This window comes from Triturus cristatus, chromosome 6 (assembly GCF_964204655.1).
Source record: "Triturus cristatus chromosome 6, aTriCri1.1, whole genome shotgun sequence".
Taxonomy (NCBI): Eukaryota; Metazoa; Chordata; class Amphibia; order Caudata; family Salamandridae; genus Triturus; species Triturus cristatus.
The window spans coordinates 1905141467-1905157275 of record NC_140589.1 but is presented as its reverse complement, the minus strand read 5'-3'; the positions used below and the strand labels follow the sequence as shown (position 1 = coordinate 1905157275).

Genomic DNA, 15809 nt, shown 5'->3' with positions numbered 1-15809 from the left:
CCAATGTCCAGATGATAATGGGTCGATAGCAGTCTGCGCCAGGTTGGGGAGCGGCTGCTGCAGGCCATTGAATTCACAGCAGGAGCGCGAGCTGACTCTACAGTGAGAGTTACAGGACTCTCCGGCTGCTTGCAGGGGGTTAGCTCGCTCCAATGTCCAGATGATAATGGGCCGATAGCAGTCTGTGCCAGGTCCGGGAGGGGCTGCTGCAGGTCATTGAATTCACAGCAGGAGCACTGGCTGGCCCCTACAGTGAGAGTTGCAGAACTCTCATTACAGGGGCCAGCTCGCTCCTATGTCTGAAACTACGGTCAAAAGACGTCCGTGAAAGAATGTCTCACGGACAACGAACAAGAGGCCCAAATTACGGGCGGTGTGTGAAATTTATGGGCCGTTGGTCACCCTAAGTGAGGAAGGCGAGAGGTCCACATTTTGTGCCAGATTTCGATAATTTCCAACCCCCGTTTGATTGGATGGTATAGTCTGCTGGGTTTGACTCCTCAGCTGGCGCTGTCCGCCCTCCCCCTTTTTACAGTTGGTTTGACTCGAGCTGGGCCTGATGTTGAAGCTGGTAGGGTGGGGTGAAGGCACCGGATAGTCTCAGACCTCCATTTTGTTGGAGAAGGCCATGGCCACCACATAGAGGTTTGACAATGTAGGGATTACAAAGACTGCTCTAAGGTGCAAGAACTCCCCTTCACCTTAGGCCGAGGTACAGCAAGGCAGAAATATGTGCCACGTGCTTGGGTGGTTGATGGGGTGGCTGCCGTGCCTTGTGAGTGGGGAGGGTAATAGGTTAGAAGTTAAAACATACTAGAATTGTTATATGTTTTCCATAAATACCCTGAATTTGCTGTGTATGTAACAGTGTGTTTCTTGCCGAAGTTGGTTGTTTTAGGATGTTTTCGGTGAACAGGTGATGTCTGGACTTATGGCTGGTTGGGGGTTGCTTGAACAAGGCACTGCCTCGTGGACTCTTTGTGGTGCGGTCAATATTGATCCGAAAATAGTTACTTTTCTCATGTGATGTCACAGATGAGCTGACAACAGTGGAATGGAATGTTCCCCAGAGGGATTCCGGGCGGTCAAGACATGTTGGGACAACTGTTTCAACTCATAACATTTTGTTGCCGAAACAAAATGAACCCATAGACGTTGGCCTCGGAAGCCATGTGTGCCTCAGGTTCACATGGATGTATTGCACATGCTCACAATGAAAGGCACAGGTGAGAGTGAGTGTTTGCACAGCACAAACATACACTGATTTTGTGATTGGTGCAGTCGATAACATAGAATCGTTCAATAGCTGAAAATGTCTTCCTAAATTAGCTTCCCAGCTTCCACCTGGGTGCTGGTGGCAGTCACTGTCTCCTGATGAATATTGGAATGAAAACCTGGGCGGGCAGCAGAAGGTGCAGGAGAGCTGCACTGTTCTAGACCACTTTAGCAAAAGTGATGAGTAGAGAGGCACCAGTAGCCACACGGGGCCAAGGTCACACATGCACTGGAGGATGAGCCGGTGGCTGCACACTGGCTAGGGTGGACTCACCAGTGCAGTAGCAGAGCAAACCTTGAACTATCATCCACCCCCACATCATCCTCATCACAGCGCATCCAGCCCCTATCCTCATCTTCAGCACCAGTGTATCCCTCTTCTTCCTTATCTTTTGTTTTTGTTTTATTTAGCGGGAACTTGACCCGAAGGTATCAGAGCACTTTACATGAGCACCAGTTGCCTAACACAAGGACACATTCATTTTTTTGTTAGGCACAGGGAGATTACGTGATTCGCTGAGTTGCCAAGACTCTAACCCCGTTACCCAGATTTGAGGTCGACCGCCATAGCCGTTAGGCCACATCCTCTCCCCTTCTTTACTCTAGGACAGTCATACTTATCCTTGGCATTACCCCCGGTGCACACATCTTCAATCTCACCTTCACCACAAGTGCACCATTTTCAGGTAGAGCCTAGAGTCAGCGCTCTTGCGCTGCTCTGGGAGGCATGCTGTATTGGAGCATGCATTTGACGCACCGCTCACTTTCCACCTATATTTTTCATTGTCTTGTGTCATTGCCCTCCGTAAATTCTGGTTTCGGATTCATAAATAGGCTTGTTAGTCCCTCCTTAGTAGTGCCTTGTCTCCATTTGTAACCTCCTATGGTGACCGGCCCTTTTACTTGGCTTGTTACACAGTGTGCGTTATAAGTAGGTGAGCACTATTTAGTTTATTGCTGACCAATGGGGACAATGGCGGCTGCTTTTTGATTTGCAGCGCACCCACACCGGACAATGACAGCCGCGTTCTTATTGAGCGCTATGATGCTCTAACTTTAAAAGTGCCTGCCCCCTACCTCCACAGTAGAATGGGACACTTTTTAAGAATTACTCTTAAGAATAATGCGACATCCGTTTCAGGGACACCACACTTTCTTTGAACTTTATTTATGTTTATTTTTTTTAATAACTTGCATGCTGAGCGCAGCACCCGCTTTAGGGACAGCGTGCTCAGTTTAATTTATAATAAAAGAATACTTTACTAGTGAGTGCGGCGCCCGCTTTAGGGACACCGTGCTCTGTTTCTGACCGGGAGGGGTCAAGCGTGGCTTTGAACCCTGGCTTTGCTAGAGCCCCCAGTCCCACCATGGAGGGAGAGCTGCACAACTGGACCAACTACTAGAGCGATGAGAGCTTTATCATCTTACCTTGAATACACCACTGTAAAATGGGAAGGAAATATACTTGTTCTGCATTACTTCGTGTATCGAATCTAACCATGACTGCCAGCGACTTATCACCGTCACACAGCACTACCCTAACGTATAGGCTAGTCTGTGTAAACTAGTTCACCAAAACCATTCTCTCCTTCAAACCAAACACCCACACACAATCAATATATTACATATGGTCCTAATGACATGCAAGCTCTCTCCAAAAACCCATCTGTAGGTCTCACCTACAGACAACTTCGCTGCCTATTGGCAGCCGATGTGATGACTTTGTACATCTCAGTTCCCTGCTCCTAGAAGGATGGCTTCTAGCCTCATTCTTCTGTTTGTTCCGACAAAGGACCAGTTCGGTCTCGCTGTTTTTGACTGGATGTGCTGTGTCTTTCCATTGCAGAGTTTAGAAACTCGCACCACAGTGCACTAGGGAGTCATTTCTCTCCCCCGTCGTCTCTCCCGATCTCCACCGGTTTGCAATACCTTTTCTTTTGCATTAAGAACAAGCATTTACAATGCAATGGTCTCGGCCTTGGTAAAGTTAGAGCTATTGGCATTGCGCCTGACATTATTTTTGTTTGTTTTTGTTTTTAAAACATTTAAAGAAACGGCATTGTTATTTACAATGTCAATAGCTTAATCACTCTCAAATGCGAGACCTATTGCATTTGCACCCACACACAGAGCCACATACACACACACTGATTAAGCTATTGACATTGTAAATAACACTGCCGTTTCTTTACATGATTTAAAAACAAAAACATAAACAAAAATGTCATGAGCAATGCCAATAGCTCTAACTTTAACAATGCCGAGACCGTTGCCTTGTAAATGCTTGTATACTTTGCTCACAGAAAAGCAAGATGGACTCAGCCCACAGACTATGGGGCTTAAGAACTGGCTACTGCCGAGTGGGTTCTAAGCTGGTTAGGTCATCATATTACAGTTGTTGCCTGGTGGATAAAGCATCTATGACTGGCTTTGCACTACAGAGCAATCTCTTCGAGGTTGTAGGCACCTTGATACCAGTCTCCAATCTGAAGCACAGAAGTAAACACCATGCAAGTATATGAAACGCGTCAGATCACCAGTCCAATGGGCTGTGGCTCTGTCTTGTGGAAAATATTTCCTCTGATCTAAAACCCTTGAGTCAGTAGCCAGGAGAGTTCAACTCTGACCCTTTGGCCAATTTAGCGGTGATCAACAATCACTTAGGTCACCAAATGAGATTACAGGAACTGGATCTCCCTTTAGGTACCAGAGATTTCAGCAGCCTGGGAAACGGAACTATATCCCTTGGCAGGTTACACCTCCCACACACCACCCCCCTCCCCACCTAGCCTAGCATGTTACACATGCCCCACTCAGACATCTGCAGAATACATTCAATACACGTTGCTTCTACAACTGTAGATTCTGGCCTCACATCTATCACCAGTCACGGGTATGCGCCACAGCTTGAGGTCCAATAACCACCATTATACTCACTCCAACCACAGCAGTAAGACTCTGCCCATATCCAGCTAATGTTTTCCGTACTGCACCCTAGCAGTCACTGCTCATCGTCCATAGCAATAGGTGCTGCGCCACCCGCCCAGCAATCGCAACTCTATGGCCTAGGCCTCTCCAGTCATTGTTTTATCAATCTAAAAGCAGCAATCTCAGTCCGTTAGCCAGTTACGCTCCCACTATTCCATCACTACTTAACAGTCAATCACCATGTCCCTCACAACAGCATAAAGTGTTCGTCCTCCATGCCCAGCAACCACGGTTCTCACAGTCAACAGGCACGAAGGGGCGGAGCCAGTGTGGGAGTGACTGACAGAATTAATCCACAGTAGATTCTATTGGGAGCGTGAAGGTCTCTGTGACGTGAGAGTGAGCATGTCGTTGCGTCACACTTCCAGTCTCGATTCACATCTACTCGCTTAGAAGCTGGAGGTTATGACGTACCAGTAAATGCTGCAGGAGACGGCGAGGGTTTCCGGGAGCAGACCTCCTGATCCCACCCTGTGAAGCATCCCAAGCAATGCTGCGACTGGACCTTGCCACGTCCGTCGCCCACTCACACGGGCAGTAACATCCGTCCCTGATCTTTCTTCACCTGGTCGTCCTGCTCCTTCCTCTGCGTGTTTACTGGCAAATGCAACCCCCGCACTTGGCGAAGCCTACACACTATGCACAACCACGGTGCAATATAGTTTAGCCTTGTAATTTGATTTCTCAATGCGAATCTCGTTGTCATATGCCAATCAATGAAATAATATCAGCTTGTATTTTCTGTCTGAGCAGCTGTGATAGGGAGATGAGGTGCCCTCTACTGTGAGAACAGAACATAATTAAAAACGAATCCCCCCTCACTCGGGGTAGTCATATTTACATGGTGCAAAATGAAAACACATTAACGCGGTGCCAGTTTGCCGACTATCAAAATAATGGGGTTTTTGTGCCCCTATCACTATGTGTACAAAGTTAAATTAAACACAGATGTTCCCACTTTGAAGCAAACTTTTAAATATTATAGTCAGTGCAGCTTGTGTTAATTAGTGTGATAGGCGTGAATCCAAATTTGTGAGAAAAAAACTAAATAATTACGTTAAAATACGCAGTCTTCAAACAAGGTGGACCCCGAACTCTTCAAACAATTTTTAAAACAAATTTCTTAACATGAGGTATAGCGACGGGTATTGGCAAAACAAGCCGATTTTAAACCGCGCTTTATTGTGAGCATAACACTCTGTCTTCTGCACTCAAACTATGTTCCCTCACAACAGCCTAAATTAGAACATTGTTGGCACACTCTTGGTGTATATACGCGTTTATATTCTCGCTCGTTTCCTTATACTTATCCTGACTATCCGGACACGGGACACCCATCTACAGCCATAAAAATGCTGTCTCAATTTCTAAACGAGACTCGCGCAGCTCCTAACAGCCTTCCATTTGAGACCAGGCAGTGCAATCCTAACATAATTTGTCGGCTGGTTGATCTTACTGCTTTGGAGTTCGACGGCTCCCTTTCCTTTTAGACATGATCTTGAAACGAATTTCTGTTTCTACTTGATACGAGAAAACATCGGTTTAAACAAAACAATATAACGTAAAAGACTGGTTAAGGTAAGCCCATTGAGACCAGCGTTAGCGTGATTTTCTACATGTCATTCAACTGCTTTTAAATAGCAGTTTACTTAATACCCTGTTACCTTTGAAGTGCCTTTGTGCAGGTCGGAAAATAAAACGTTTTATGTCGAACGGAAGAGCGTACATTTTCCAAACCTTAGCGCAATGGACACCTTTCAACGAGCTCGGTTTATAGTTCAGATGAGAAACACGTTCTCTTTTTTTTATTAGCTTTCTGATTCTGTGGCAAGGCGCGATGTGAATTGCGGATATCCAAGTCATCACGTCAACTGAGCGGTCTTAAGCGTTCTTGGCGAGTCTCTCGCCGGCACTTCACCACGACAGCAAACACTGAAACATGCACTCCAAAAGCAAAACTAAAAGTTTCAGGAGCCCGAACTTACGGCGAAAGTCTCCAAGGAAAGGCGCTTCCAACTCCTGTTGCTCTCCCACTCGGCGGATTTCATTAGACAAGCCGAGGGCACCGGAAGACACCACCGCCTTTCTCCGAGGCAGAGCAGAAATGCCTCGGAGAAACGCAGCGTCCTTTTCGGATTCGGGGGCGTGTTTTGCTGTTGTCTCCTCCCTGAGACTTCTTGCAAAAAACACGCCCCCGATCCGAAAAGGACGGGGCCTGATCTGAATGACTGACCTCTTCTCCAATGGCTGGCCAGCATTCAAGAGGCCAGCCAATGGAGAACAGGGGAGAAGAGGGGCGGGTTCAAGCCCCTCTTCTCCAAGTCATTAAATCTCCAACTTCCGGTTCTGCCTTTCGGCAGACCGGACGTCCTCGACCTAAAAAGCATTCCAGACGTACAGCATCCGTGGGGGAGGAGGGTAACAGGCAAAATGAACATATATGATGTGCCCTGGTGAATCCGATAGCTTTGCCAGTGCTTGTTGGACTTTCAGCAGTAACACAGCCCACAACCCTTGCACTATCACCATAGATAACCGTACTCAAGACAATATACTTTAGACATAACCACACCATCACGCCTGCGCCCAGGGCAGCCCCAGAGCCCTAGAATTTTCCACAGCAGTGCCTCACAACGGCTGTCCCCGTGAACACAAACACCAGCAACACACACTCTGCTAATAAAATCACCCCCTCGAGTGCACAATTTCCCATGGTACAACAGCAACCAGGTTTGTGATTCGTATGCTACAATCATTGGCAAAGTCAATAGGTCAGTCTTAGTCAAGCACACATTTGTTATCTAGAACCAACAACAGATAAATGGATACAGGTACCGAGAGAGCTGCGGCGGAACACAGCCGTGTAAACAAGCAGAAGAGGGAATCAGTTCCCCTGCCTGCCTCGGAGGGTTTGCCCAAATCCGGGGAGGGTCCAGCCGGACCACAGGGGGCCTGGTCTCTTAAGGGACAAGACAGCCATGTGTGATGTTTGCATATAAAGAGTTCACACCATAACAAGTTTACCAACAAGCCAGAAGGTGAGAGACATGACGGAAGGAGGGGTAACTGGTGAGAACAGCAAACCTAGATAGAGGTCAACTCCCGCCCCACCTCCAAAATCAAGGCAAGCAAGACGCTGCACGTTAAGAGCACTAAGCAAACGGTGCGCTTTGGAGGGGCGGGGCTTTAATCTTGGCACGTCACAAACAGAACTCCCTATACCACTGTTTATTCTCAGGTAACAAAATAATCAATAGTGACCCATTTACAGGGTCTTCAGAAGGAGCGGGACAATGGGAGCTTGGGGGGCAGCCGAGCACAGCGAGGTCTGCCCCCCGGGCAGGTTGGGAGGGGGAAGGGGGGAGTGGCTGGCGAGGCCATTTTGTAAGTTGTGGGCTGCATTTGGGAATAGCCCAAATGTAGCCCAATTTTGATTTTTGTAGCCCAAAGGGTTTATAAGGTATTTGCGCGCTAACCCAGCCACCATTTTAGGTTTGGTGACCTGGTAGCTGGGAGCGCTGGTGCAGGGCAGGTTTTTTCTCAGGGAGGTTTGGTTGATTATAGGAAAGTTTTTGTCAGGAATAGTATTATGGCGAGCGGTGAATATCGAATTTTGGAAGCCATCCGGCTTCTGAGTGAGGCGGGGAGGATGGACCTGCTGGTATCGGAGGCACCGGTGGCCACGCGCCCGGTGAGGCGCGTGGGGGTGGCGGCTCCCGTCGCGGCTTGTTCGCCCCCCCGGAGAGCGAGCAGAGAGCTAGTGAGTAGCGGGGGCCGTGCGTATGTCGGGAGCGCGGCCCCTGGGGGTTTGGAGGCAGCGGGCAGGGTCGCGGGTGGTGCGGGTTCTTGTGGGGATCTGGGGTGGGGAAGAGCGGCTCGGCGGGGGAGGGTGTCGGGTGCCCCCCTGCCACGGGCACAATCTCTGGGGGGCCGCTCAGCTGCTAAGGGAGCGGCCCCGGCGCGGGAGGGGGAGGGCGCTCGTAGGCAATCGGTGGAGGGCCGCTCATATGTCAAGGGAGCGGCCCCGGAATCGGCAGCGGTGGTCATGGGGTTTGGGGAGGGCCGCAATGAAGGTGAGGCAGCCCATGTATCTAAACCGGCAGCATCATCGCGGGGCAGCGCGGTGTGGAGGAGCGCTGCCCCGAAGGCCGGAGAGCGGCGCGAGTGCGCGAGGGAAGTGACCAGGCCTTCCGAGGTCTCGGAGGTGGGGCCCAAGAATGGGAGCGCATCGCGCATGTCACCCAAGCGGAGCAATAAGGAGAGGGGCCGCTCGTATGTCAGAAGAGCGGGCCCCAGTGGCGGGTTCAGAGGTGGTGGGCCCAGCACACCAGACCATTCCTTCTTGTTTCAGGCGGTAGACCGACAACCTGATCGACGCGGGGTGCCAGACTTGGTAGGGCTGGGAGCGGCCCGGAGGCACCAAGGAGAAGGGAGGGTGGAGGCTTGGGCGGCGTGCCCAGTACTGGCGGGGGATCCCGGCGTGGCTGGCACAAGTAGGCCTGGGACGGGCTCACCGGCCCCAACACCCACTGGGTCGCAGCGCCCCGGGGGACAACGACGGAGCAACGCTGGAGAGGATGTGTTTGCTTTACGCAGGGTTCAGTCAGCTCCACCAGCGGGGAGCCCTGGGGGAGCGAGGCTGGAAGAGTTAGATTATGAGGAGGATAGTATGGAGAAGGGAGAAGTGCGAGATGTGGAAGAAGACAGGGCAGGGGGCCGAGTAATGCTGTGTCTAGTGTTTTGCAGGTGTCACGACGCCAGGTGAGGCCCACGGGTCGGACATCAAGGTGGGAGACCGGCTCGGCCCCTCAGCCAGGACGCAGGGAGGAGCGAAGGACGGAGTCATTGGCGCCAGGTAATAGGTCTTTGCTCGAGCGCCCAGTGATGGTATCCGTGGGGGTGGGTGGGTATCCGTGGGGGTGACAGAGAAGGGGGGTTGGGGGGAGGTTGTGCAAGGGTGCATATGTGGTGGATGTGGCGGTTGGCACGGAAGAATCAGGTAAGGGAGGGAGGGGCAAGGATGTAGAGGGTTTGACGGACATGAAGGGGACGGTTGAGACGCAGACGGGAGAAGGGAAAGTAAGGAAGTAAAGATAAAGCGTCTGCCATATATGGGGGTAACAAAGCCCTTAGGCGCCCATTTGATGCTGGCTACCAAGGAGCGGATTTGGCAAGGGGAATATGTGGAAATGCTTAAGCTCCTTCACAGGGAAGTGTGGGCGAAGGAAGGCTCGAAGGAGGAGGAATTTGAATTGGCTAAGCGGCCTAAGGTGCCGTTGACAATTGAAAACTGGACAGCGGCTTACCTTATATACGCTAGTGTGTATTGTGAAAAATTCCCGGAGAGGTCGGTGGCCATGTTTAAATACATGGATGTCATACGAAAGGCGCAGATTATGGGGGGTGGATATGCCTGGGCCCAGTATGATGAGGAGTTCCGGGCGCGCATGGTGTGGGACCTGGAGGCAAAGTGGGGCGAGCTGGATACATATTTGTGGCAGCATACGATGGGACTAGCGGGGTCTGGGAAAATCATTTTCACGGCCAGCGGGCTCCCGCTCGTTTATTGGCCCTTTCGAGGGGGCCCCACCCGTAGGGGGCGGGGGGAGCAGGCAGGGGACAGGCAGGGGAAAAAGGGTCTTGCTGGGATTTCAATAAAGGACTGCACATGGGAGTACTGCAGTTTCCGGCACGAATGCTCCGGCTGCGGAAAACGACATGCGCTTGTCAACTGTTGGGGGGCCCAGGGTCAGTCGCAGGGAGGTCAGCAGTGGCAGGCGGGAGCCTCTAAGGCAGGGGGCCAGCACCAGCAACAGCAGTCGGGAGGGGGGTGCGGGGCTAAGGGGCCTGGGCCAAAGGGTTTGTACTCCGGTTAATGTGGGGAACTTGTTGGCGGCCTTGCGGGGGTATCCACTGAGAGAGGCTGCGGAGCGGTTACGTTTGGGGTTTCTTGAGGGTTTCAGACTGGGATATGACGGCCCACGGGTGCGGCAATGGGCAGACAATTTGAAATCAGCACGGGAGCACTCTCAGGTGGTGCAAGATAAACTTGATAAAGAGGTACAGGAGGGCCGCATGGCGGGTCCCTTTCAGGAATGGCCGTTGCCTAATTTGATTGTGTCACACATTGGAATGGTGCATAAAAAAAAGAACAGGGGCAATTTCGCCTCATCCAACATTTGTCCTGGCCGGAAGGCAGGTCGGTCAATGATTTTATTGATGAACGAGAGGCCACTGTATCTTACTCTTCTGTTGACGTGGCTATGTCACTGGTGGTGACCGCGGGCGCAACAGCGCAGATGGCAAAGTGCGACATAAAGTCAGCTTTCCGGCTGCTGCCAGTTCACCCGGATGACTGTGATCTGTTGGGCATACAATTCAGCGGTCACTGGTACGTGGACAAAGCTTTGCCGATGGGCTGCTCCATGTCTTGCGCACTTTTTGAATGTTTCAGCACGTTCCTACAGTGGTTGTTTACGGAACGGACGGGTCACCAAGGAGTTACGTACTACCTGGATGACTTCTTTTTTGTGGGCACCTCAGACTCCACGGACTGCCAGAAGGCTCTGATCAGCTTCAATGAGATCATGAGGGAAATGGGTGTGCCGCTGGTCCCAGAAAAAATGAAGGGACCCAGCACGGCCCTGGAATTTTTAGGCATTGAGTTGGATTCTACTTGATGGAGGCACGCCTTCCTGTGGATAAACAGCAGCAAATGTTGGAGCTGCTGGCAAGTGTTTTGGCAAAACAAAAAGTGACGGTTAGGGACATTCAAGTACTGCTGGGACATCTCAATTGTGCCTGTTGGGTGGTCAGAGTAGGGCGGACTTTCTGTAGGCGACTGGGGCGAGCTCTGGTGGGGCAGAGGCCCCCACATCATCATGTACGTCTGTCAGCCGGGGTGAGGGAAGATTTGAGGATGTGGCAGCTTTTCTTGCATCAGTTCAATGGGGTACCTCTGAGGAGGGAGGAGGACATGGTGTGGGACGTACAGATTTTCTCAGACGTAGCAGGGAGCACGGGATTTGGTCTTTACTGGCAGGGGAGGTGGTGTGCCGAACCCTGGCCCGCAGACTGGTGGGATGGGGGGCAGGAGTATTGCCTTTTTTTAATTCTTTCCCCTGGTGGTGGCCGTCACGATGTGGGGGGCTCTGTTGGCCCACAAGAAGGTCAGTTTCAGGATTGACAACATGGCAGTGGTGCATGTGGTCAATCGACAGTCGGCAAGAGATGAGCAGGTTCTAAAGTTGTTTAGGGTTTTCGTGTTGTGGTGCTTGAAGCATCATGTTGCTTTTCGCGATGTGCATGTGCCAGGTGTGGACAATGACATTGCGGATGCTTTGTCTCGTTCACAGTGGGGGAGATTCCGTGGGCTCGCCAAGGCCTCGGACGTGACCCCGACCAGAATGCCGCAACATGCTACAACTGGTTTTAGGCTCATTAGCACAGTCCACAAGGTCAGCATACGGAGCGGCATGGGAAGAGTTTTTACGTTCAGGGGCAAGGCGGCGGGCTTCCTGGGTGGCAAGACAGGAGGATGTAATACAGTTTATCTTGGATTTGGTGGAGAAAGGGCTTACGAAGGTCACGATTGTGGGCAAGGTGGCGGAATTGCTTTCATCGGGAAATTGTTGTGGGGCTATGCCCCCTTCGCGGGTGAACTGGGGGCACGGATTTTGGAGGGCTTGGCGCGGGAGTGTGGACGCGCCTCTCGAGTGGAGACCTTTGTCGTGAGAACTGTTGGAAGGGGTGCTCGGGGTTTTGCCTGGGGTGTGTTTTGATGAGGGGGAAGCAATCCTTTTTTCTACACTCATGTCCTGGTTGTTTTTCGGGGCATTTAGGGTGTCAGAGTTGTTGGGGTCCAAAGGGGAACGGGGTTTGTCTTGGGGGGAGGTTTCTTTCGGTATGGAGGAGGTCTAGATCTTGCTCCGAAAGGCGAAAACGGACCAGAAAGGCAAAGGGAAATGGGTATCTCTGAAGAGGGGCCGCTCATCGCCAGTTTGTCCTTTTCGTTGGGATTTGCGTTGGAAGTCTTTATCAGGGGTTTTGGGAGGGCTGGGGATGGGCGGTGCGTCAAGGCTTCTCAGCTGTTAACGGTGTTGAGGAAAGCGCTGAGTAGACTGGGAATCGATGGGAAGGGGTTTGGCACGCATTCATTTCGGATTGGGGCAGCGTCAGAGGCCCAAGCTAGGAGTTGGGGGCGAGGGGACATTATGAAGCTGGGTAGGTGGTCATCGGATTGCTATCAGCGTTATGTGCGCAGCGAAGCTGGGGGAGGTGTAATGTAAAAAAAGAAAGAAAAAAAAAAGAGGTTGTTGGTGTTTTTCTTGTGTTTCATTCTTGTTTCTCTTTTCAGGTTCGGTTATGGGTTCCCTCGCCAGGGAGATGTCCATCTGGATTGTGGGGCATTCCTTTGTGAAAAGGGCGCAGGTCCAGGCCCGCTCGAGTTACTTTGGAGACAGTTTGGGGTTCAATAAAGACTTATTTTCAGTGGCTTGGAGGGGTAGGGGCGGCATGCGATGGAAGGAGTTGTTATCTGTGCTGAACGGGCATGTAGGGGCTGGTAGGTGCCCGGACATGTTGGTGTTGCATCTGGGGGAAAATGATATGGTCATGGAGACCAGTTTGGCACTGATGCGGGCTATGAAGAGGGACTTGGCGTTGATCAAAGCTCAGTGGGCAGGGTGCTCCATTGTCTGGACGGAGTTGGTCCACCGGAGAGTGTGGAGAGGGGCCGTCAATCCTGGGGCAGTTGACAAAGCGAGGAGGAAATTAAACACTGAGATGGTGAGGTTTTGTCGGCATTTAGGGATTGGTAGGATTGCTCATAGGGAAATTCGCTACGACACGCAGGAATTTTTTAGAGATGATGGGGTACACTTGCCTCGGCTTGGGATGGACCTGTATCTGTTGGAGTTGCGGGAGGTGTTAGCGCGGTTGTTAGGTGTTTATCGTCGTTAAATAAAAAAACAGGGGTTCAGTTGGGGGGGCAGAAAAAGGGGGAGGCGGCGTATCCGCCTACACTCCCGCCCTTTTCTGGGTGGCGGGGTGGTTGACAGTTGGCCGGGATTGGCTGGAGTTTGTTGTTATAGGTTTGGCAGTTTGGGAGCAGGAACAGGGAAAGGGTAACCAGGTAGGATAAGTTTAGATTAGAGGTTGGTTAGTTACAGTAGCACAAAGGCAGGTAGGGATTACGGTCAGGGGAGTTTAGGTTTTGGAAATGCTAGATTGTGTAGGATCGGGTTATATGATGGTTATGGAATGTTATGTTGTATTTTGTGGGATGGGGGAACTGATGTGGGGATCGTAGGGGGAGGAACAAGGGGTCAGGACATTCTTGTATAGTGAGGTGTTTAGTTTTGTAAGGCAGTGGCCAAGGGATGAGATTGTGATATGCACCTGTTTCAATAAAGTGGCCTTTTGCACACACAATAAGCTGGTCTCGTGTCGGCTCGCCCCCCCCCCCTCCCTGCTCTATCTCCCAATGGGAGCTTGGGGGGCAGCGGAGCACAGCGAGGTCTGCCCCCCGGGCAGGTTGGGAGGGGGAGGGGGGGGAGTGGCCGGCGCAGTCATTTTGTAAGTTTTGGGCTGCATTTGGGAATAGCCCAAATGTAGCCCAATTTAGATTTTTGTAGCCCAAAGGGTTTAGAAGGTATTTGCATGCTAACCCAGCCACCATTTTAGGTTTGGTGACCTGGTGGCTGGGAGCACTGGTGCAGGGCAGGTTTTTTGTCCCCTCCCGCCCACCCTATTTTCTGGTGTTCTCAGGGAGTGTTTTTTGCGGTCAGTATTTTTGGATTTGGGAGTTTTTTGCAGGCGGCATTTGTTGGAACAGGTACATAGGGGCATGTTGGTGTGTTGTCGCTTGGAACAGGGGCAGGCGGGGTGGTTGACAGTTGGCCGGTATTGGCTGGAGTTTGTTGTTATAGGTTTGGCAGTTTGGGAGCAGGAACAGATAAAGGGGAACAAGGTAGAATAAGTTTAGATTAGAGGTTGGTTAGTTACAGTAGCACAAAAGCAGGTAGGGGTTACGGTCAGGGGAGTTTAGGTTTTGGAAAGGCTACATGGTGTAGGATTGGGTTATATGATGGTTATGGAATGTTATGCTGTATTTTGTGGGATGGGGGAACTGATGTGGGGATCGTAGGGGTGGGGGGAGGAACAAAGGGTCAGAAAATGATTGTATAGTGAGGTGTTTAGTTTTGTAAGGCAGTGGCCAAGGGATGAAATTGTGATATTCACCTGTTTCAATAAAGCGGCCTTTTTCACACAAAATAAACTGGTCTCATGTCGGCTCGCCCCCCCTCCCCCCTTTATCTCCCGATAGAGCCCCACAACCTATTTAAACAGGAGGGAGGGAGGGGGAAGGGGGAGCGGTAAAGTTGCAGGGCCGATTCGAGCTTCTCTGGATTTTCTTTTCCCACCTTTAAGGGTAGGATTAAAAGTGTACTGCCAGTTGTAGGTACATCTCCAGCACCAGTACCGAAACCGGCATCTCCCAAGCCTTCGGACTTGGCCACCACTTCTGTCGATAAACTCAACAACAGCAGCGTAAAACAGAGTCCACGGCAAAATGGCAGCAGTAATAAAGGGAGGGAGGAGGGCCGCTGGAAAAAAGTGCACTCATCTCAAGACCCATTTTACAGCACCAAAAAGGACGGCTTACAGAGCGTCACCGCAAACTGAAGCACTCGAGTATTTGTTGCACGAGGTTTTGTGACCAACAAAATGATGCTCACTTGATCGTTCATCCTAGAATGAAAGAATGAGGGGCTGAGTTTGCCACGCCGTGAACCGTAGCAGTGATGAATCTATTCATAGACCCTCCGCCGTTCCGGGTTGCTTCTTCCCACCGCCCCAGTCCTCACTCCACACTGCCCAGCAGAAGAGCATGCTCAGTGGAGCCGTGAATTCCCGAGCTCGGATTACTCTGCTCCCGTCATTAATCACCACTCGAAGCTGCAGCAAGAAGCGCACCGAGGCCAGAGCTGCACCTCGGGTGCGCAGCCCCCTATGTAAGGCCTCAGTTTGAACGACAGACCTAGAACACGTCAGAGCCCCTTCCCGTGTGCTCCTTTGAAAACAGGGTGGTCACCTCATTCCAGGTTATTACTGACAGCAACCCTATCTCTGAACGTTTCACCCACAAATCAAGGGGATCAGGTCTGATAGTCTACTGACTAGCTGCTAGGCCTCCCCCAACATTGTAGAAAACTGTGTGACCTCGGTTTCAGGCCAGCATACAATAACAAGCATCGATCTCTTAGCTCTATGGGGCCATGTGTTTGAAACACATGGCCCCATAAAGATAAGAAACTTTTTGCGACGAACGGAAATCAGGCCAGCCCGTCCAAGTGGGCCGTCTGAAAAAGGCAAAAGTGAACGTCATACAAAGCTCTTTTCCAATGGCTGGCCACCGTTTAGCATAAACGGTGACGCCAGCCAATGGAAAAGAGGGGTGGGGCTTAAAGCCCTTTACTGAAGCTCCTCTAAATCATAAAATCTCGCCGAGCGAGCTGTGTATGTGCGCAGCCACGCTAGCCGAG

The 15809-nt window shown here is 51.2% G+C and overlaps 1 protein-coding gene across 8 annotated transcripts in view; it reads left to right on the top strand.

The window, feature by feature from the left end:
- Positions 1–15809, top strand: part of LOC146822391 (uncharacterized) — a 420322-nt gene that overhangs the window by 121576 nt on the left and 282937 nt on the right. For 2 of the 8 annotated variants that reach the window (XR_014963279.1, XR_014963281.1), the window contains exons 2-3: positions 9000–9118; positions 12620–14384. The exons of 5 other annotated variants lie outside the window; for them this stretch is intronic. The gene's annotated coding sequence lies outside the window, so the exon portion shown is untranslated. Of the gene's footprint in view, positions 1–8999; positions 9119–12619; positions 14385–15809 lie in introns of those variants that run through there. One more of the 8 variants, XR_014963277.1, reaches the window with a different exon arrangement.